General features: G+C 43.1%; 1 protein-coding gene across 19 annotated transcripts in view; it reads right to left on the bottom strand.

Annotated features, from left to right (window-relative positions):
• The window catches only part of LOC111253553 (basement membrane-specific heparan sulfate proteoglycan core protein-like), a 231,847-nt gene that overhangs the window by 138,885 nt on the left and 69,926 nt on the right, over positions 1-23,036 (bottom strand). The window contains exon 2 of one of the 19 annotated variants that reach the window (XM_086992112.1): positions 16,405-16,526. The exons of the other annotated variants lie outside the window; for them this stretch is intronic. The gene's annotated coding sequence lies outside the window, so the exon portion shown is untranslated. The remainder of the gene's footprint in view (positions 1-16,404; positions 16,527-23,036) is intronic. 19 annotated transcript variants of the gene reach the window in all.

Raw genomic sequence — 23,036 nt, 5'->3', positions numbered from 1 at the left:
GACTATACGATGGGGGCCATATCATACGCATCACCAGCGCTCACACAGGGGTCACGATAATGGATATTGACCGAGTAAATACTCGAACTATGCACTCGTCTTTGTGTCCTTGTGGTGTATCGGAATTTTATGTTCTACCTTATAGGTTCGTATTTACTAGCTACGAGTTCACAGATTTGCAGTGATTTGCTGGTGCTACAGGCAAATACACCTGAGCACCACGGTATTTTTCTTCCAAGCTGTCTATTACGTCCCTGTGGGGCTAATTGCGACACCACTACCAGATGGGAACAATGTCCTAAATTCTCTAAAAAAGAAGTCAATAACCCTAAGACCTATCTCTGCGAACGATCACCTATATGCAGAGATATTGCACATACACAATATATTCATCCAATCAGACGAGTTTAAAGCAGTGCCGTTGATACCTTTTGTGTGGGCTGCGTTATCATTATACGGTCATGATTATTTTGCCGCGAGAAAGATACTGGTCAACTAGAATCTCTTTGTAGCTCTGTTATTTCAGTAAAAATATAGTATGCTTATCGTGATGTCTAGTCGTCCGAAATACCCGTTCTAAAGCAAAGATAACGTCAAGTTCTATGCATGACACATCTGCGAACGTACGACACGTGCCTTCGTTTCGTTGAAAAGCTACTTGTCGCTGTTATTTTTATGCCTGAAAGTTTCAATCAATCCTCCCTCAAGTGCTTCCGAAAACTCTGCACTGATGACAACTCTGATGTAAACGACGTTTGTCAGTTATAAATCAATTTCGTTCACTATAGATGCTGCATGCGTCCTCTTGGGTGCGAGTGTCAAGAGTCAACCGGGGACCGAAACTCAAAAGGGCCCACCTTGCTCATAACTCGAGCGCAATCACTTCGATGTTACATGGTATCATGTCTTGGCTTTAATAAACGTAAAACTTAACGTAAATTTATTTTTAGTAGATACGTATATACATTTACTTATACGTATCTACTGGAATCCGATATATATATAGGTCCAGCTTGGAGGCCTGTGGAATATGGTGGAAACTTGGATTGCTCCTCTAATTACACAAGGGGCTTCGTTTTAGTGTAGTGTACAGCGTCATCTTCTTTGCAAATACTCAAGTTGTTCCTTTTGGGGCCGTATCTGCACCGGAAAAGAGAACAGCACCGCTCGCCCGCTTTCCGACGTTCTTAAAATACCGCCATCAGCGTCTACTTTCACGAGTGTAGCTATGTCTCACAGGAAGATACATTTCACCTTTATAAAGGCAGAGACAGCTCCGGGGTTTGTGATAGGAAGGCGTCACATAGACTTCAAGCGTTCCACTATTCACCATCTAACCTAGTAAGTCGCACCTACCCCGTTTCGAATTCTGCCTGAGGCATCCCAACGAATCACACCTGCGTTCAACGAACGTGAACGAAGCCCGAGGCGCTGACGAGACCGCACCTACTGTTCGAAACGAGCAGGGACGATGAGGCCGCTGGGGTCAGACTTACCCGCTAGTGGGTCGGCGACAAGCCGTTCAACGAAAAGACGAAGGGATCGCCGAAATCAAAAAGCGCATACCTTCAAGAAACTCGCTTCTTTGTTATACTCATCGACAGCGACGTCCTCAGCAGTACAACTAGGGCTACACGACTTAACTTACTTTCTTCCGTCTTGTCGTTTAGAAGGCCTAGACACAGGAGCTAGATACAACGGGCAGAGACAAGCGCGACCCTATCACACTCTATACGAAACCGGTGTAAGACTGCATGAAGGAGCTTTCTGTGTTTCGTTCTCCCTCTCGTCGTCGACAGGCGGGAACGTAAGCTTCTTGTCGCGTCGTTGAGTTTGCTACAGCCACCATAGCGGCTGCTCTTCCGCCTCTGGGCGTTCAGCCGGACTTCAGAAATTCCCCTGGAACGGGCCCCCAGTTCCCTTTCCCCTAGCCAAGCCCGCACTCGACTCGCCGTTCACTTGCATCGCCACACGAGACGAAGTCTTTACGCCATCAACGCCAGAGATTCGCCACCATCTTGCTGCTTCTTCGCGCTCATACGTAAGTTTCGAGCTCATGCCTCTTACGACGAACGGTCTTCCAGCTTGTCGGAGGCCAGGCTATTACCTACAAAGAAGAAGTAGTAGCATCAGCTGCGGCAGAAACATACGCCAGCCATTTACCAAGTTGAAAAGTCGGCCTCTGTGTCCTTCGTGTTTAGCCCGTCTCGATCATTCTTTTCGTTCGTTTTCTTTCACGAAAACGCCTCGCGATCTCCCATAACCACCTCCATTCGTTTAGCTATTTGCTATTTGCTTCTTTGCAGACGGCAAAATGCCGGTGGATGACAAGCCGTCCCGTTTGTACGAAGTGACGGTGCCTCTCAAAAAGAGGCAAAAAAAGAGAAAGCCAAGTACAGAAATGCGCTTCTCGGCTGTCCTGCTGTTTTTACAGATGTCATTTCGCTTCAACGTGTTTTTGAACGAAAACAGTTCTATCGTACTAGGCAACCTATTGTGTACACGTTTGCTCTTGCACTCCGTTAAATCTGATGCCCAACCAAAGTACACAGTCGACGCGCTGCGTTTGCTGGTACCAACGAAGGTACGATGACGAAGGCAATATGGACGGGAAGAGGCGTCGGCTGTCTACGTACTCATAAACCGATGAAAAAGCCAGAATCTCAATTGTTACTTAGCAACTGGCTTACTTTGCCGCAAAACTGCCTCGTAATTACGTGGTCCTCGCTGCTGTCGCTTCCGGCTAGAGTCGGAGATCAAAAAAGACGAGTCCTATCGTCTTGTATGGCCTTCATCTGAACTTCGTATCATCCCTGACCATGGGCGACACCAGGGACTTGGCAGCTCAGACGCTGCTGCCAATCAACTTGCCCGGCAACCATGAGCTGGATGCTTCCTAAATGTCAATTTTTCTTGGCATAGCTTACCAACCTCATTCAGTTCAGTGCCAACTACGTCGGTAGTTTAAAGTTATTAGTACATATGGTAAGAGGAACAAAAATTGAAGCAAAAAATTACACAAAAGGGACGATTTGCGCTGTTACCATTAGCACATATGATAGACATCTAACACAAGTAACCAAAACACCGCCATAGATGGCAGTAGATGCTACAAATAAAATGGCTTTTAGTGCCGTTGGTTGCTGCAATCAGGATTTTTATCATTTTCATTTAGGATTTTATTTTTCAGGAGTCAAAATAATCTCGGAAACGGCATGATATATTCGGCAAATAGGTACAGTTTTAGTAAAAAGCTTTACTCTGAAAGCCGCGTGCTTGAGAAAACTTGCTTTCATAATTAAAATTATAAAAAGAAAAAAGAGCATTCCGACGACATAAATTGCGCTCGTCTTAACATAGCGCTGTACTATATACTTGTATATCGGATATTTTACTAGCTGGATATATTGGGTACCAAAGGAGCACCATTTCGTACCACGAAGCACTACATGAAGGCGTGGTCCCGCCTCGTTTGACCTTTCCCCCATTTGGAATAGATTTATGCTGCAAAACCCCTCTTCGAATATATTTCAACCGAAAAGGTATCCATGCTTAGACATACTACAGTTCAAAGTATAACAATATATGGGAATATACGCTGAAACATTCATGGACAATTTCATGTAGTTACGGAAGCCATTAAGTCTCGGTAGTTCTCTGATGATATTACAAGAAGATCTATTATAACGGATAACAACGATGAGGCAAACGGCACCATATCGAGGCCCTCGATAATATATGTGTCGTAATATTTAACTAGGAATAAAAATATATGGCGTGTTATAAACCTCTTAGCCAGATAACAGTTGGTATGGTATAACTGAGGCTCGACGGTGAGAAATATAGTCGCTGCTCTGCATACAAACATTTTAATATAAATGCTCTTTTTGTCTATATGGCTGAGCTGAAGGCCAACGGCGATATGCAGGTCTCATGTTGAAATGTTGATGCACACACTTCAGCAAAAAAGCATTCAGCAATAGAGAAATCAGGCTATCTGTTTTTACCGCCTGTATACTTGTGTAGGTACAACTATAATGAAATAGTGCATTAACGTTCTCCAAACGAAGGATAAATATTGGACAGCAAAGATAATCCCGTACCACTTTCTGCTTCAATAGTCAATGAAGTACTTGATTTAGATAATTTAATCCATAACAATTTGGAGATGTTTTTACCTAAAAAAAGCGGCACAGAAAAAACATTGCCGATGTGGTCTGTGACGGTTATCTCGTTCGAGGGCTACCTTTACTTAGTGTATTGTTGGGTCAGGATTACAGTGGCTAATGAGCATTTCCTTGACTGCGTTGCCATAGCAACTATAACTAACAGGCATACCCCCACGTAGGTTCAGACTTCAGAGTTTGTAAAATTTAATACCAGATACTGATAATCAGAAAAATGAAAAGTAAGTAAGATAAGGTACTATTTGTATTGTTTATTTATGGTTGGCCTGGTGTTTCATAGGTCTCTTGAGAAACTCGAGACTAGTCGGAGCGAGTCGTTCATGCTGTACCTAAACATAGGCGATTCCAAACATTCACTCACAAAAATGTATAAATAACTGTCTTAACAAAAAAGGCTACTAGTAAAAGAAAAAAAAAGCCTTTTCTCTATTTTATAGGGCGATTGTTCACTGAATGATGAAATGGCGGTTTGGACGAACTGCTTTAGTTAATTAGTATGACCTAAATGGTTTACAACAAAAGATGTTTTCAGTGCTGAGGAAGTAGGTATCTGCCTGCAACCTTCTATGACATTGCTAATGCTTAAGGTTGCCGCTATTACATGAATTCTTGGAAGAGTTGCGCAGGTCTATCTTTATGTATATTCGATGAACTATTCGTAGGCTTCACAAATAACTTTGTTTAGGTATCGCTCTTCAGCGTCGTAATAATTTGCTGTTTTCGTTGCGACAAGGCTCCTATACCTTTAAAAGATACTTGTTAGTTAAATTCCAGGTTTATTCATACGATAATATTTAGGCGAAACCGTGCCATTATGTTCACCATCATAAATATCAAAATGTCGAGATTGTTTGATTCTTTTTTAGGGCTGTTATATGAATTGAAGACTACATGTGGGTTTATCAGGCTTTTATTGGGTTACTTATAAGCATTATTTCAAGCTAAGGCAAACTGCCACTTGGTCGTTCGCCTCTCTTTTCTCATGTGTTGTTTAAATACAGCTACCCTTTTACTATCGTCCTTCCTGGGTCGAAAATTCTGCGCACACTCTCGTTGTCTGTGATCTTTTTTGCTGGCCACTTTGCACTGTTTGACAATTCGTCTTCCTCGCATTGTCACAACAAAACACGCACACACATCTAAGGCCACTGCGTAAAGCCAAAAACGCATCCATCATCATTTCCGGAAGCAGGCCTACTTCTATACGTAGGAATGTATAAAGAAGGCCAAACAGAAAGCAGAACCACATTCACCCCCCTGTTTTTGTTTCGAGACGAATTGCACCTACGTACACCAATTCACGCCGCACCGCTCCGCACCTCCCCGTACCGGCCCACCCCGCCTGTCGCGCTCTGGGCATCGTAGTGCAGGACCCATTGCACAGGACGGTCAAACGAGCGCCAACAGAACACCAAGTCAGGCCAAACAGGGCAATTGGCGACTTCTTTTTCGTTTTCGCGCCTTCTCTCCCTCGAACTCACTGACATTCTGTGTACAAAACGGTTTACTTACGGTAGCACTCGTCTAAGCGCTGAGACGGACGAACTGCTGCAGGGCTTCGTTTAAGTTACCGCGCTGTACTTGTGCTCTGCAGAATGCATGGCAGAGTGAAAGAAAATGAGGAAAACAGACTTACAGTCGTCGTTCGCTCTTCGTTTCAGCCAAGACAGCATCTCTATAGACGACATAGGCGTCTGACGTCCGTCAGTTCGGCTTTACGACGATTTGTACATACTACTCGGCTATGGTCTCTTCCATTCTATGACTATGTGCTGGCCTATGCTACTCACTCGTGCTCCTCTTTGCGAATGCAACGTCTGCTTTTGCTTTGTGCTTGGCCACGACCTGTCCTACCCCCACCTCTTCTCTTCCCCCCAAATCCAAGCACCTTATAGCCAATGTTTGCCGTTTGAAGAAGAACGGTCCTTCGTTTGCCACTGCACCATAGGTGCATAAGTGAACAATAGAAGAAAAGAAAAGGAGGAAGCGCTAAAGAAAGTGGTTAGTGAGTTTCAGGGCGAAACCGTCAATCTTGCTAGGTCAACCAACCAAATTGTATCATCCTGCCTGTTCTTGTTCGTAATAAACGCACAAGTAATGTTCCTACTAATAGGACTATTTCTATAACCAAAAATATATGCACACAAAAGACGTATATGGGTATGTAGGTGTATGCTCTATAACATCTATTGTAGAATAAACCTTGACCATTTGCTCGTTTTTCCATTGCGGCCGCTGCTACTTCCGTGCAGTGTACCCGAAGCGGGTTCGAACTTAACTCACGAATGCTTAATTGTGCATCGGCGTAAACATTATTATAGTAAAAATAGTCTACGAGGCAAAGCGGCCATTGACGCCTATTATATATGAGGACGCTGCCACATATTCGTACAGGGATCTTCCTTTCGAAGATAGCGCTCATAGCGAGGCACGAATAGGTGCAGGGACTCGGGCTAACTCTAACATTACCGCGGCGTCTAGCAATGTCAACTAACGGCAAACTGTCTTGCATTGTATTGATCCTGTTCTCCTGAACTACTAAACCTGCCATAGTAGAAAGACAGCACTAGTTGCTCCTGAGGCAGCCCTAGCTAGTTGACCGAATCTCGGCACAACACGACATTCGATGGTGGACTGGCGAGTTTTCGTTTTTGCAGATCGCTTTTCTCTCATAGGTAGTGGTTAGAGTCCTTTGTTTTTTCTTGCATGCTCTTCTCTACGTCCTCACTTAGAGTAAAACAGAAAGGAACATCACTGGAATACAGTGTGCATGCAAGGAGAGAAGCAGGGCAGAAATCCTTAGGCTTTGTTCCCTGTAGCCGCGACAAAAGGCACCGCCGATCCGGCGTCTTAAGCTATTCGATTTCCACACAGATTTTCTCATACGGCATTTGCTAGACTCTTTCTATACGAATGTCAGTTTGTGTGATATTTTATAAAGAAGCGAAACTTGCTGTCTGTGCAGAAATATATCCTTGATGACTTGTTTAGGACTGAGGATATTGTGCATCACTTTGGAAATTGTACATAGTTATAGAAAAAGGTCGAGACGTCGGCAGATAAACAAAATTTAATAATTTCTACGATCGAAAATTTAAATCCCTCCAACAAGGCTATTCCACCCGGGTCTCGAAAATTTAGGTTGGTTTCGCTGCAAATGTAATACACAAGCTAAGAGAGTGTAGTTTATGTTGTTTTAATTGAATCAACTCCCAGCTGCTTTAAATACGTTAATAATTAATCATGATACAGCAGATGGAAGCACGTAACTAAACAGAGTGCTCTATTTTTTCCATCACGCCAAGCTGACGTGAAATAGCCGTTGCACGTGTAGTGAGCCTGTGTCCTACTACAAACCGATTGCTCCATCGACATTTATCGCCTATGGCCTATAGGATTTGTTCAAGGCCTGTTGGCGAGCGTATGTGCGACCTGGCGCTTTATTTACCGTCGACAGGGAGACTATTGGATAACAACAGGAGTAATAGTAGTAGTTGTGGTAGTGACAATAGTGATAAGAAAAAATGGTTGGGAAAACGAACCTATGTGAAGCCGAGACCAAGCGAGTTTGGCTGGTGGAGTTGCTTGTAGTTGCGCGGGTGGCAGTAGGAGCGAGCGAAACGACGGGAAGAGCTGTGGAGTTTATCAGTGGCTATTTATCAAGTAACTAGACTTTTTAGACGACTCCACTGCTGGAAAAGGACTAAGTCAATTCTGCGCATTGCACGGCTCTACCCCTGAAAAAGGACAGATCCTTTTCGCTTAGGCCCCCAGTTTGAAAACTGACGATCAACGTTGGCCTGGCAACCGGCATAGTCTACTTGCCAGCAGCCTGCAAAGCCAACATAAGCTAGGAAATGACTCAGTGTGTATATCTAGCCCAATTCAATAGTTCATCCCCTCCTTTGCTACAGTCCCTATTCGGTGTGGCCACCGACGAGCGAATAGAGACTGTAGCAAAGGAGGAAGATCCAAAGGCCTCGGAAGCCTCGCTACCCTTGTAGCCGGTGCAGCGGCAGCAGTAGCTGGTCACTAGATTACAGAAGATTAGCTAAAATAGGCTAGAGGTACGATACGGAAAGAAGGTTTAAAAATTTTGCTATTAGTATAGCCCTGATTCATATGCGTTGCAATTCAAGTGTATAACAGATAGAAGTGTGAAATAGAGTCATCTCTAACAGACGCTTTTACGAACGCAATGATACGGATGCTGCATTTTGTTCGATGCTGGTATGTATACATATGCACTTGAAATGGGTTACATATATACGCAATTGAACCAAGTATTGCGGTAGTCGTTGTGATTTGCACCCTGATATTTGTTCTTTTCTAGAAAACGCGTGTAATCAAATAAGGTCGGCGTAGATTCCTGTAGATGTATGGTCAGGCATCGATCAAGGCGTCAATAAAAAGCAGGTTCGTGAAAAAATTTAAAGGATTAATCCAGCACTGGTCTTCCGTCAAGCCCAGTAGCAGTATGGGTCATTTTTGCCAAGTGACCCACGAACCTCAGCTAAATAATCAATCATATATCGACACGGACTCAACTATGGCCATCAATATCAACTACGCTTTAGACTTGCCAAGCTCCACAATTTACGGGACCCTCTACTGGCCTCCTAAACGTTACATATTTGCCAAACCCCACAGAGCTCGACAACATTTTCTATGGTCTATCCAACCTGCCGCAACGGATTCATCATTATAACATTATTTTTCCGCACGTCGTCTTTCATTTATTATCGCCGAATTCAGTCTTTCCGGCGCTTTCTGTCTCTTCTTCGTCCTCTCTGTCTCTCTGTCTTTCTTCTCCGTGTGTTCAACTCTCCATCGTTTTCGTTGCTTTCGAAAAACATTATTTAGGACGATACGTGGAGTTTGCCGGCCGGCCGGCCAGCCAGCCAGCCAGCCACACTATTAATCATAGGACGGGGCTTCTTGGGTTCAAAAGGTAATGTGACGTGTTTGCCCTGGCAGTCATATGTGTACAAAACGATTTAACCACAATCAAGGTTGCGGCGCTAAAGCAAATTAGGCATCGTATTTATTATGAGTTACAGCGTAATTCCATGTCGCTATACGCATGTATCGAAACACTGACGCGCTACTTCTGCACAGAATACACTAACTTTGGAAGACGACTTATAGTCTCGTGCGCTCACAATTTGCTCGAAGTAATAACAGATTGATAGTTTCAAAGATACAGTACAAAAAAAAGGAGGAAAGTTGTGGGCGAAATCGGAGGGGGGACATGTGGGAAGAAGGTGGGTCGGACGAACGAGACAAAACCGACCCGATGCTAGCTACATCTTATGAAAAATGCTGCTCAACAGTGTCGTGGTTTCTATGGTTCGACGAAGTGTTAGTAACGAGAAATAGTTAAACAGGATGCCAGTTAGATTGGCTAATTGCTGGCTATTCAAACAGTTTCTGCACAATCCGATCATCTTCGATCGCGAGTCCGCGATTTATGGCTAGAAGTCGTCCTGCTCTTTTCTTCTTACGTAGGATTTAGATAATGCTTTGTTTAATTCTAGAAAATATGGACAGAACTGAGTGCAGAAAGGGGAGACCCTATACAATGAAAAAATGCGGACCGGGTTTGTGTCCTCAAGCTTCGCGCCGCTAACTTGCTGCTAGTCTGGGCTGAGCCAAATTGCACAACGACTCAGTAAAAATACATTGGCGCCGAGAAGCAGCCTTAGAAAAGCGCAGAAGCAACACTTCACTACCGTAGCCTTTTTCTTTCCCTGTTCCCTAAGCACATTCCGGCTACTGGACTCCACTTTCCCCTGCGAGCGATCTGTCCACTAAGCGGCAGAAGGATATATTAAAGGGCAAGGTGCACAGACTGGCAAACTACTTCGGCAGAATGAGAGAAGGAACAAGAACGAAGTTTGGAGTCCGAGTCGGTCCAGTCGAGCTGCAATATGGGGGGCAATGTACCTACCCACGGTGCCAGTCCGCGTGGGGTTACATGCTGGCACGCTGAGTTTAGCAACGCGCGTGTCAATGACTAGCTGTGGAATTATAGGGTCTCTTCTTCAGGCGAAGAATGGCTGCCGTGCTTGGTGGTCCTCAATTAGGCGTTCAACAAACAAATGCTTCAGTCGCCGCGTAATAGTAATAATATGGTGAAATGAGCAATGAACTTCAGTCGACTGACTAAGGACAACCAGCATGGAAAAATCCCATTACTTTGAACTTGGTCGCCGTTTGACAATTTTGGTCCATTCCTGTCTAGGAGAAACACGTTCGAAAAAATGGTCCAGAGTTAGGTCACCGACATCCTTGTGGCGCTTAGTTTTTGAGAATCAACAAAAATTCGGCAAGTTTCTTTTCGCACATAGTGAAACACGAAGCCGGGTGAGCGCCTTTCTTCACTCCACTAGCAGTCGCTCTTCCCTGCTGCCACCCCCGCCATGGCCGTCAGTTGCTATTTTTTATTTGCTAAATTACCCGAAAATCTCATTATCATGTTCTAGAATCTGCCCCCCTTTCGTACTACCTGCTTTTATACATCCTATATTAGTTTGGATCCATGCTACAAGCGCACACATTACACTCTGCTCGAACAACGAGTATCTATACCGCACCCATGATCACTACGGGTATAAATAGTAAAACCATCAACCTTAATAATGGTCAGGATATTTACTGGAAGAAATTAGGCCATTTATTTAATCGCGATAGTTGTTGGTAGATAGCGTGATGGCGGCTCCGTTTAAAGAACTATAATCTTTGACGATGTATGCGGTACACTCTTGCGTCGACATGGGCAGAAATTGCATGATATGGCGTTGTTATGAAACAATTTGCGCACTTATTTTGCTATTGTAGATCTATTTCTATTAGCTAGCGCACGCGACGCAACCCACTCATCTCCAGCATAAACGTTCGTCTCCTTCAGCAGATTGGTATTCAGCATGACCGTTAAAAACTAATATCAAGAAGTATCTCTTATTACTACGATAGATTCCTATGGTAAGAATACAGCGTACTTTGCACGCTCGTCGACCATGACGGCTGCATCAACGAGTAAAATGAAATGGTGCCAGCGATGCGATAATGATTCGTCGAACGCTCCTTTGTCGGGTCGTGACGTTACCGGACGGACCTATAGTCACATATGACGAGGAGAGCACAAACTGCAGTAATTACACCAGAGGCATCAGCAGTAGCGATTCCTGTAACACTGGGTGTTGATGCATGTTATGTTCGCGTCGCCGTGGTGTGGCGCATATGATTGTAGACGAGCGCTCCTTCTAGTATCAGTCTGTTTTTGTGTTCCTCCCTTGCTGAACTTCTCCTGCATTTCACTTTTCCTATCCATTCCAAGCGACCTTGCTACGCTGGAGTGACGACGATTACGCATAGGGCACTATGCGCAATAGTTGTAGAGCATTAAGCGAAAATGCTATTACAGAGTCGCGGGCAGCCGTATCTACAAGATACATAGATGCATGGATAAAGTGCTACTCACGACCGTGAGGACGACTGTCTTCCCGACGATCAAACAAGAGATAACTATGATATGGGAGTTCGTTGGTAGGGTCCCCGCTAGCTGTCCGTGTACCTCGTACGAAGTGGGAGTGGGGCAGGTGAGTCGTGTGGAGGGTCGCTTTAGGTGAGGGGTGAACGAGATTTGGTCCAACGCGAGCCGCAGTTCATTCTGTTAGCGCCGATTGCTATCGTCTTTCACTCTGCTCGACGATAACGGGGGTGGATGGCGGAAGAAAGGAACAATAAAGGAATCCTATCCAATTCCGGGTCCAGCTCTAACTCCCGCTAAGGTGAGGCAACTACGCTTTCCCTTGCCCCCTTATCTCAATAGATATGCGGAGACACGTTAGGTAAAGGCGAATGGAGATATGCATATATTAACCATGGTAATGGCAACGACAGGCGCCTGTCTACGGCTATGAAAAAAGTAGAAAGCCATACTTATGCTTGAGTTATGACATATTATTCCTATGCTATATGGTGTATGAGTATATATATATTTTTTCTTAATAATGTAAAATGGGCCTTTCTGTTCAACTCATGCCACCTTGCTGCCCGCTAGGCTGAATAACTTCGTGCAGAACAAGCCTTTTCGAGCACCTATAATTACGTTGCACATCTTTCGAAGCACTGTATCATCCCGTTTCCTATTTGTTTTCATGACCAAAAAATGACTGTTGCCACTTCTCACCTGGTTAAGCGGATTATATATGTTGCGGAAACGATTTAATGATACGATAGCGCATGTACGCAACACAGAGCATTACGTATCACAGAATCAACGTATCGCAACGATATTGTTAGTACTGCCGCCGCTGTTGCCAATTGAAAAAGGGGAGGATCTACATGAGGGGAGATTTGTTATGTGACCCCTATCTAAACCTCAACGATCGGCGCCCCGCAACTTAGTTGCCATAAGCCTCTTCTCTCGGCAGCCGCTCTTGCTGTCGTATTTTCGTCACAGTCCTCTGCGATCAGCGATCTAGGCGGGCCTAAAAGTTTGTTAACGGCTGGGCAAGCGGGGGTACTACCAACATCCCTCAACTAAATGCAGTAGCATAACAGCCGCAACGTTTAGAGAACCCTCTTAAACGCAGCAGTAGCACCTATGAGACCCTAAGCTAGCTTCTGTGCCTTTCCGTTGCGTTGGTTGGCGGTTGCTGTTAGGAGCTTCGCTAACTCACGACAGGAATCGGAGTGGTGGCTCTGCTGGCCGGGGGTATAGGTGTTGTAAAGTAGAGCCCGCATAACAGCAGTTTTAACTTTTAGCTCTTGTTCCCATTCAATATCTCTTTGCGTTGAAAGAAGGAGCAGAAAGGTTAGAAAAAGTTAAATTAAAGTGGTTCATAGGGGCGCAATAGAACAGCAATGACGTTTTTGCACGCCTCTATTCGTCGATCGGAAAAATAGACGCATCGAATAAGGTGCAAGCGGCAGGTTAAAAAGGCCAGGTCAGGGACGGACTGAAAGCGCAGAGGCGCAGCCTGTCAACGCTCGCGTTGCACCGAATGCTTGCAGCCATCCACAGAATGTACAATGCGTTGTATCCATACATCTATAGGAACCGCGCATCAACTCACGCAGCCACACACACCGCTATAGCCGCTTATTCGAAAGATGTGGAGAAGCAGGCATCCGTACTGCGCTCCACCTACATCCATCAAGCAGGCTAGATGGCGACCCTTTGGATCTGATGGATAAAAGGGATGGAATATATTTCCATAGATTGTCCTACTGGGAGCGATGTCAAGCAAACTGGCCGGTGCGAAAGCTGTTTCAGTGCTGTTACGATAAAGGAAGAAATAGGCAAGAGAGACAGTGGCTGAGTAGAGGGGTGCGCCAACATACACGATTAATACAACTCTGCTATGAATGTATGTAGATCTGTCGTCTAGGGATGATGTCCCAAACAGTAGACGGCTGACTAGAAAATACTCTTGAGCTTGCAGGGACACCTACGCATGCTATCAGAAAACGACAATTTGAAGTGAGCGGAAAATCAGCCGAAACACAGGCGCACATCCACAGAACAGAGGGAGGTATAGGGCAGAATACAAACGGTGAGCAGTTCAACTTTAATATCCACTGGCTACTAACACTGACTATATCGGAGGATAGATCCCTTTTGAAGTAGTCCGTTGTAAGCAGTGAGTAGGAGACTACAGCTAACAGCTGAATCCAACTGAAAGAATATCTGAAACAGGGTGTGATACGTTTCTGGAATACAATATGGCAGCAAACGGCGCTTGTACTATGGTACTGCTCTATCCAGAAAACGTTCGGGAAATTCCATATGCATCGTCGAACCACAAAACCTTCAACAAATGTATAGGGGCTAGAAAATACAGCACTTAAATTCGAGGATGCAATTAAATATAAACTCAAACCTTATAAAAAAAGATATTAGTCAAGGTCAAAATTTGTATAAAAAATATAACGAGAGCAGGGAAAGAGACAGGGGAAGTCGAAGTTTCGTACAATGACTAAGCTTAACTATCACAGCTGGGCCTGCAACTGTCCATATGTCTGCTTTATTATTTAGTTCAGCTGAATAATATTTTTTCTTGATTTTTTATTCGAAACCTCCCGCATATCCATATATATTTTGAGACGTATTCGATTTTGACCCTTTGATATTACCAACATAAGAGTACTTTGGGTTTGAGGGGCGCATGATTGAAAGAGAAGTATTCTTATTGTCTCAGTTGTTTGTGAGCTTTTCGGTCACCTCGAAAATAAAGTGATGCTAAAATTCTCGATACTGTTGTCTAAAGCCGAACAATCGACTAACGGGTTCGGCCGTAGTAAATATAAACGAAATAGGGTCTTTATATAGGAAACGACTCGAATAGCCTAACAAGGGTACACGTTTGAATCATCAAATGATACCGTCGTATACAGCTGTGCTACGATAAGAAAGCCACGCCATAGCGATGAAACATGTTTAAGTTTAGTTACCGATTCAGGTGCTTAAAGATGGGCTGACATGTATATAGAAGTAACTTGGGAAAGAGGTAAGTGCCACGAGACCCCAGACGCATATATTTGAATGGTTCCTGCTTATAGACTTATCTTCATCTAATACGAATATCATCTGAGAAGGCCTCGTTCTACGTTTTCTGATTTCATAAATAACACAAATATTAATCTTAGATATATAGGAGAGATAATTATAGATACCAGATGTCGCCTCTGTAGATTGTTAATATAATGATATATCAAATATTACTAGACGTACCAGATGTTTGAAATTGTTTCAACTACAGCGTCGACATAATCTGCCTAGAGAAGAATATTGGTCTCGAAAGATTTCAGCCTTCAGAACGTCGGAAGTTTGCTGTTTTGCCTATCTTGCACTGAACAACAGTATATTCATACTGTACGTCAAAGAACGGTGTACGTTTGCCCAATGTATTACGTTGTGCAGTATAGCCCCTAACCCGAACCTTTCAGGCTCTTTTTTAACGGGCTTAGTTATTCTATTTTTAATCGAAGTATGCGTCATTATTATCTATGATTTTACGCCATTCGTATGGTAAGTTATTTGTTCCATTGCTGAAGAAATCTGGAATACGAGGTTCTATTACGTGTTTGAAGGGTATTTCGACATTATGCTGAATAATTTTTCTATATAAACACAGTCGAGATTTTTAGAATAGAAGGTTTTTTCATAGAATCGATATCTGGTGAATTCGGTGGATGACAGCCTAAACCCTGCCTTTTGCCGGTCGTGGTCATCTTTGCGATGTGACACCGATCGTTGTACTGCAATAGTATTGGTTGACCTCTGTTCGTTGATCCTAATGCAAAGTTTTTCTATCGTGCCTTCTAACTGTTGATAGTGTACTTTAGCCGTAATCATCCATGAAGCAGAATTCACAAAGCTGTATTGGATGACACGTCCAGTCCTAAACCATATACCTATTTGCACTTGCTTTAGGGTGAAGTTTTCCCAGTGACCGCGATTATTACAGAAACGCTATCTTTTTTTTTTAATCACAAGTCACAGTTCGGCACAGGAACAGAATTATTATAGCGTGAAGGCACAAAAAACACAAACCGTGTGGCACTCATTTGGTAAATTGACTTAGCTCATTAATGTGACCATGGTGAATAAGTATGGCATCTTTACAAGCACCTAACCGAAACTCTGACATCTTGTACTTCATGATAGGTTGGCATTTACTACTCACCTTCACAGAAGGTTTTTGACGAGTCTCATTTGCAAGTTCGAATTGTTTTCCCAATTTTTTTTTTCAAAGTAGTAGCTTAGGGTAATGCCACGGCTAGTAGCACCCTTAACGAGTGCGAGTCTTTTACGATAGGCTAGTTCCGGAGCTGTAGCTTTAAAGTGAAGCTCATCTTCGTATACTATTCGAATTTACTGATTGTTCATGGCTCACCAAGAGTCGCTTGCCAAAATCCCAAACGAGAATACCTGAACGAACCTGGATTCTAGGCAACGAGTACGAATGCATTTCGATTTGCAGGAAAAATAATCCGGAATGTAGGTAGCACCGCTAAGAAATAGGGCCATAATGTAGTATGAGATCATTCCTAATAACCTAATGTCTATCGTTAGGTATGTCCCCCTTGTCAACACAAACAAAGCAATACACTAGTGTCATCCGTTGATGCCATATTGTTCTAAACTAGTGCTTTGTCTCTATGCGGTGTTAACGATCATTTCTAGTTTGTCTAGTTTACCTCTCACCTAAGATCATTCGTTAACCAGCTTCGTTTGTCTGGCGGAACAGTTTGACAGAACGGGTACTATCAGCATGAGCCGTCGTAACGTACACGGAAGGGAAGCCGGTTCAATCGTCAGGTACTCACCTAAAATTCAACATGAAAACTAACCTTGTAAGAATAGGCATATGAGTGTGTAGTTTACTTATTCTTTTTTTTTTTTTATAATACGAAAATATCTGTCAAATTCGCTTTTATCCACTGGAATTATTATTTTAATCATTTTCGCCCTATCACGTTTACAGATCAAGTTTTTATTACAGGATTAAAAGATTTATTATTACGATTTATTTATTATCGCGGAATCTAATAATATTTTTTCCGCTTCGTCCGTAAACTGATTTATAAAAATGTGTTCCTAAGAGTATATATATAGATACGTATATATACAGACGAAGTTAAGTGGACTTTTCTTTAGTTGTTGCTTTACATTAAGAGAAACCATGCGCTGCAGCTTCCAAATTGCTGAAATGAAACCATGTCTGATCTCAACTCCTTTGTAAATCGACTGGGTTATTGCTGTGGACGGTAGCGTTGCTGTCATCTGCGTCTTTTCTTCTGTTAGATACAAAAAACAATTGGTGGTTCATCGATCGTTGCTAGTAGCCATCCTCGCAGGCAACCCACTGAAGAGGCGAGCCGAGGGGTCCGACCTGCAGGGGGCTAGATTTTTTCGCCCGCTCCGTGTAGTCCGTCAAAGGTTGCGGCAGTCACGGCAGGGGCGGCGGTGGCGGCAGATTTCTCTGCTAGTGGGCAATCCATAAACCTTGATCTCATTCTAACAGAACCAATTCCGTTACTTGTCTCTTCTTGGTCTTGCTCTGTTCTCTAATCTTCTGGGTCGTCTAAAGAAGTAAACAGCAATCGACAACGGCGAACGGAAACGCTGTAAGACAAAAAGTCGCTTCGGAAGGACTTAAGTTGTGGCCCATGATGTTTCGATATACAAACACCTCGCCTGCCAATATTTTCACTGGTAGGAAGGAAAGCCAATAAGCGAATCAATGACACAGCAGCGACGTCTGGCCAGACACAAACGTACGGTAAATCTATGCCCACGTCTCGATACATTAGACGCCTACTCAGTATCATCACCGTCATCATCCTTTTTGGTCCTACTGTACTTGGTTGCAGCGTTATTAGCGAAACTCTCTCAATTCTGAGGTAAACTCCAAGGCGACAACCACAACGAAGTTATTATGCTGAGATGCGAGCCAGTTAGCGCTCTAGCCTTTGAATCAGCCGGCGGATGAACATGAACACAATAACGGACGCGATGGCTCAGACAGCTACGCGACGGAGCTACGAGGAACCGCGCCTTCGATAACCAAACACACACACACAAAACTTCTATCTACGCCGGTTAATAGAGGAACGCCTGCTTCTAGTCGCCGTTATTATGGCCAGTAGCAAAGCCGGCAGGCGCACGAAAATCCCCCAAGTGCAGCGCAAGGAACAAGACGAAAATAATACCACCAGGCCAGCAATAAGGACATGATTGCAAACGGCAAAAAAGATAGAGGGGGTCCACTGATTGGAGATCTGTCTGCCTGACACCGCACGTGTGGATAAATCTCCATCCACGGAATAGCCGACGCAAGCTAAAGGCGTAATCTGTAAGAGCACGGGTAGTCTAACGTTCGTCAAGGAGAGAAAACTGGAAAGGACACACTATTACAGGATGACAACTTCTTGGAGATTGCCCGTGCATCGAGTCGAAGTGAGAGATTAAAGAACATAAAAAAGTAACAGGGAGAGAAAGTGCGCCTTGAAAGGAAAAAGGCGAAAAAGTCACTTGTCCGTTGTGTTATTTACCTCTTCCCTTCTCCTGGCCCTGGTTGCCCTTTGCGCTCCGTTCAAGGCCCTGGCTTGCGGCACACCGTCCGGCGTCGCCCAATTTTAGTGGCCCGCCAGACAGTAAGGCCACACGGTGCCGCCTGGGGCCTGGTTCTTCCTCGTTTACATGTAGACGGTATACCTGCTTCTGTTACCGGGGCGCGTCGTTCGTATAAACTCGCATAGGGAACGAAATAGGGAAGTCAAGAAGAAGTTTAGGAAGATTAAACTCAAGAAGAGAATAAATGGTAAAAGTTGGCGGAATGGAAGGGAATCAATTATAGAAAGGGGAATGGAAAACACATAAAGCAGAGCGGCGAGTGCGTAAGAAAGAGTGCAAAGCCTAAGGCATCAGACTATGCGTCGAAACATACATAGACACACCATAAAAGCGATGACACTAGTTGTGAACTCGTAAACTCTGCTAATAGTTACTAGTTAATACGACGGTTCCGATGGAGTTGCCCCGCAAGGCACAAGGTGAACTCGGGCATTATGCGGTTGGCCACTCGGCAGAGAGTGACTGGCTTAGCTTAGCCAAGAGGGGCTGACGGTGGTCTCTGTTCGTGCATATAAAGTGAACGCGTGCCTGTACTGAGATCGACCGCACTACGATAACGTCAAAAATCGTTTTTCTCTACACGTTTTCGCTAGCTGCCGTCTGTCTAGCCAACCATTCAGTTGTCGATCGAAAGCAAGATAGATTGAAGAAGGTGTAATGGACAGTGTAGAGCGAGGTATCGATCTGATCCGTCACAAGTAATAGAAATTGTGGGCCCTAGTACATAGTTCTGTGTCGTAAAAAGATGCTATCCATCTCGCCCGCAGATCTGTTGATCTTTTTACTTACAACTTTTACGCCAGCTTCTTCGTTGGAGCTTGTAAGAATAGAAGTTCCTCCTAGACGCAACTTTATCACTTTACCACAGCCTGGGGTTGCCGCCTACTTCCGTACCGCACCCCTCATGCCTTACCTGATGAATTGTCTTCAGCTAGTTTTGTTAGAAGTACAACTTACTATTTGTTCGTACAGCTTGCAAGATTCCAGACGTAGAAATAAATCCTTTTCGCGTTCATTTCTTGCTTTCTTACCCAGGAACTCAGCAATACGAGAAAAATATAAGTGCATTATTTACACTCTCTGTATTCAGGATTAATGAAGAAAATTATGGTAACAAAGTAACGAAAGTTGGGCTTATAGTATGATACGGCTAAGGAATTTATTTTCAGAATCGATATGCGTCAAACGCATACAACTGTCAAATTTTCTAATTTTAGTTAATACTTATAGATAGTGGTTGAGGGAGGAAATCAAAAGGTTAATCTCGTTTTTAACTGCAAATTATTATTATCGCAGAGCGACACCTACTGGTTGAGCTTGACCGTGTGTACGTATCGTTCATTTTTTTAACAGAAAAATGTTTTTTTTTTTATAGTTACGCCTTTTCTGCAACCTATTTCTTATTAATATCTTTCTCAGTATCTAACTATGATACTGATTTATATATATATATATATATGTATATATAGAAATTTTTGAAAATCCTAACGGTACATCCTTAATTTGAGAGCTTTTGCAAGTCCTCGCCACATCGCCTTTATCGATTAATATTGGTTGTTGTTCCTTCTTGTACACTTTATTATGTTGTGTGATCGTGATTAAAAACAGATTCGCAGTTACCTAAACACCCACCCATCGACACACACACACGCAGATGCCGGTAGTATGTGTAGCTGAGGGCTTATAAATAGGGGCTTATCGGGTCTTGCCACGAGATTGATTTGCTGGTAGTAGCGTACCCACGCCCCAGTTCACCCACAACCTCGCTTTGGTTTGTCTCTCGGGAGAGTTAACATTTTTACCCATCAATCCTCGTTGCTCACAAGAAACGAAACGAAGCCTGACCAGTATCATTTCTCCGCGGCTCCGTGTCTTCTGCGATGCTCGCCCCGGTTGTTCCTGATCCCGAACATTTTGCTGGCATGATGCTGTTACTGTCAGATCTTTTCTACTAATGCACCGCGAAGCTGACCTTTATCACATTTTAGTGCCTTCGTCGTTTAAGTGCTGTTAGATTTGCCGGGCCGGGAGCGCCATCGAGTCTCAATGCTGCACAAAGTTACAATGTCGGTAGCACAGTGAACAGTATAGGCTGATGATGGGCTACTTAGAAAGAAAGGGTTTCACAAGATAGTACGACCTCTGGCATTGTCAAAACCGTCGTGATTGGTTATGGTTAGAGGATTGCGGAGTAGGCTCCTTTGGCGGGTACACTTAACTACGAGGCTGTTCTTTGTTCAGCCTAATTATGAGCCGATTAATCTAATGAAATAAAATGCCGGCGTATGATTTTTAGGCAAGCTGCTTGGTGGCCTTCATTTCGGCTAAAATCCCTGCCGTCTCTGTAGCTGTTTCCCGCTTTAAATAGAGTCAAAAGAACGCTACCCTTGTCAGATAAGGAGTGTGTATTAGAATTAGCAGACCTAGCAAGCCAACCGCTTTTTGAATGACTTCATTTCCTTGAAAAAGCACTGCAAGTATATATATATATATACAGAGTAATTCACAGGAAACGTTTGACGAGTTATTTGTCGTAGCGGGCGTGCTTTTATCTGTTACTCCTAATAGTAAACGTGAGCAATTTTTTAGAACAATGAAATAGGCGCGTTATGATATAAATAACAGTACGTCTCTGGTGCATTATGCCAAATTTAGGCGCTGGATAAATTCTTGCCAAGATGGAAAATCGCTCTTTTGTCCGAAATAGACGATTTCCGGTATTCTGAAAAGTGTGATATTTTCATCAAGTAATTCCGCAAGATTTTAAGAGGGTTTAGATTAGAAAATTCGTGGCGCCAAAAAATTATTTTAGTGAATTGGGTCGCCCAGATAGATCTCAACGTCTAACACCTTTGAAACCTTTTTTTTTCACTAGGTGAACTTTTTGACATCTTATATTTTTGGTCTGCTATTAACCTGAAACCTAATTCAGTTTTGTGAGTAACGTATTTGAACCAGAAGTTTATATTCAGTTGCTAGTTAAAAGTTAGTTATGGATTAAAAGGGGAATAATTGGTTAGCGGTTTAGGTCCCATACAAAAGTGGAGATCGCGGTGGGTGGCGGTTATATATCGAATAAGTACGACCGTCAGAAAGGACACCTCTAGCACGTATAAAAAATTTCATTCGTGTTTTTGTTTAATATCTTGTAAAGTAAAACATACAAAAGTTTCCAACTTAGACGCCTCCTTTTATACATATTAAGCTGTCGTTTTTCTTGCTAGATGGCTTTAAAATCTCGTGTATTAGGTGATGTATGTGCGCGTTCGTGTCATTTGAAAGCTAATATTTGACAATTGTAGAAGTTGTTGAAACGCTTGTATTTAGACCGAAGATCGAGTGACTTGAAGATAAATTTCTGTAAATAATCGCTGTAGCGCATGACTTCATTACGACAAAACATGCATGAATGCTGCCCAGGCCTATAAAAACGATGTTTTTTTTGGTCCAGATTAGCTATCAGAAAAAGTGGCCGAAAAATGAGTCTGTCGTTTTTTATTACGCGAACTTTTCGTCGTGGTCGAACCAATTATAGAAAAAGCTGGTGAAATTGAGAAAAATTAAGCGAAACCGGAGCGTGAGTAGCAGTGATATCCTCAATGAACTGAACAAGCAAGACCAAACAGTTTTACTCTACTTCAGGAATGCTCGTCACACGAAAAGGCTCGACGTTTGAACGTGACACGAATTAACGTATAAAAATTCGTATTTTTGACCGCGAGACTCTATAGGAACACAACAAAATCGAGCCATTTTTAAAGCTCTTGATTGTGGCTCATAAAAAATGGGTCACTTACAACCAAAATGTCGAAATAAAAAAACACGTATATCGCAGTCAGCATCAAAGTTCAGACTGACGCCACGGAAGATTTTGTTATTTGTTTGGTGGTGTTGGAAAGGAATCGTACGTTATAAGTTGCTGCCGCCTGGCAAATCGGATCTCTTCTGCTGTTAGCAGATAATCAGATCACAGCAAGCCACTGAAAAAACGTTCCGTAAACTAAGTGATAGTCTTCTACTATGACGATGCCAGAATAGCTATCTGATAGAATTGAAGATCCGGAAATTTCGACGCATTCGTTGCATAGTTCGGATCTTGCACCATCAGATTATCGTGTGGTTTCGGTGCTTCTGGAGCACACCGCCAATGGTGTTAGTCTACGTTTAATGGACAAATTTACGGTTAGAACTTTAAGAATTTTAGAACGATGCGATTATGGTGGTACAAAAAAAATGACAAAAGGCCACCGATCCGGATGGCGCATGCTTGGTCTCCAGTTTTGCAAATCGTGTACAATTAAGGGAAAAAAAAAGTATATATTTTTCATTGGACAGAATATGCTACGGTGATGATGTCGTACAACTTGGATGCAACTTGTTTCTGAATCCGACGCGGTATTTATTTATATTACTTAGAATGAACAATAGAAAAAAAAAAGTTACGGAAAGTTTTGAAACTTGGATTCGTGAAAGAAAGAGCTTAGATTAATATTTAGCAATACGTGAACATGAACGTGTCCGCTAATGAGAGATTACCTATGTAGAATGTTCTCGGAAGCGTTTGTCGACTTTTTTGTTTCGTGCAATCAATTCGCTACTTTTTACTACATAATCTGTTTGACGACGGCAAAAGCAGAGGGTGTTTTCATCGATGGTTATGTATCTATTTCTATGCGTCACTGTGATAGTATGATAGAAAA

Source organism: Varroa destructor, unplaced genomic scaffold, assembly GCF_002443255.2.
Source record: "Varroa destructor unplaced genomic scaffold, Vdes_3.0 BEIS01000006.1, whole genome shotgun sequence".
Lineage (NCBI taxonomy): Eukaryota > Metazoa > Arthropoda > Arachnida > Mesostigmata > Varroidae > Varroa > Varroa destructor.
This window is presented reverse-complemented; position numbering and strand designations above follow the sequence as displayed.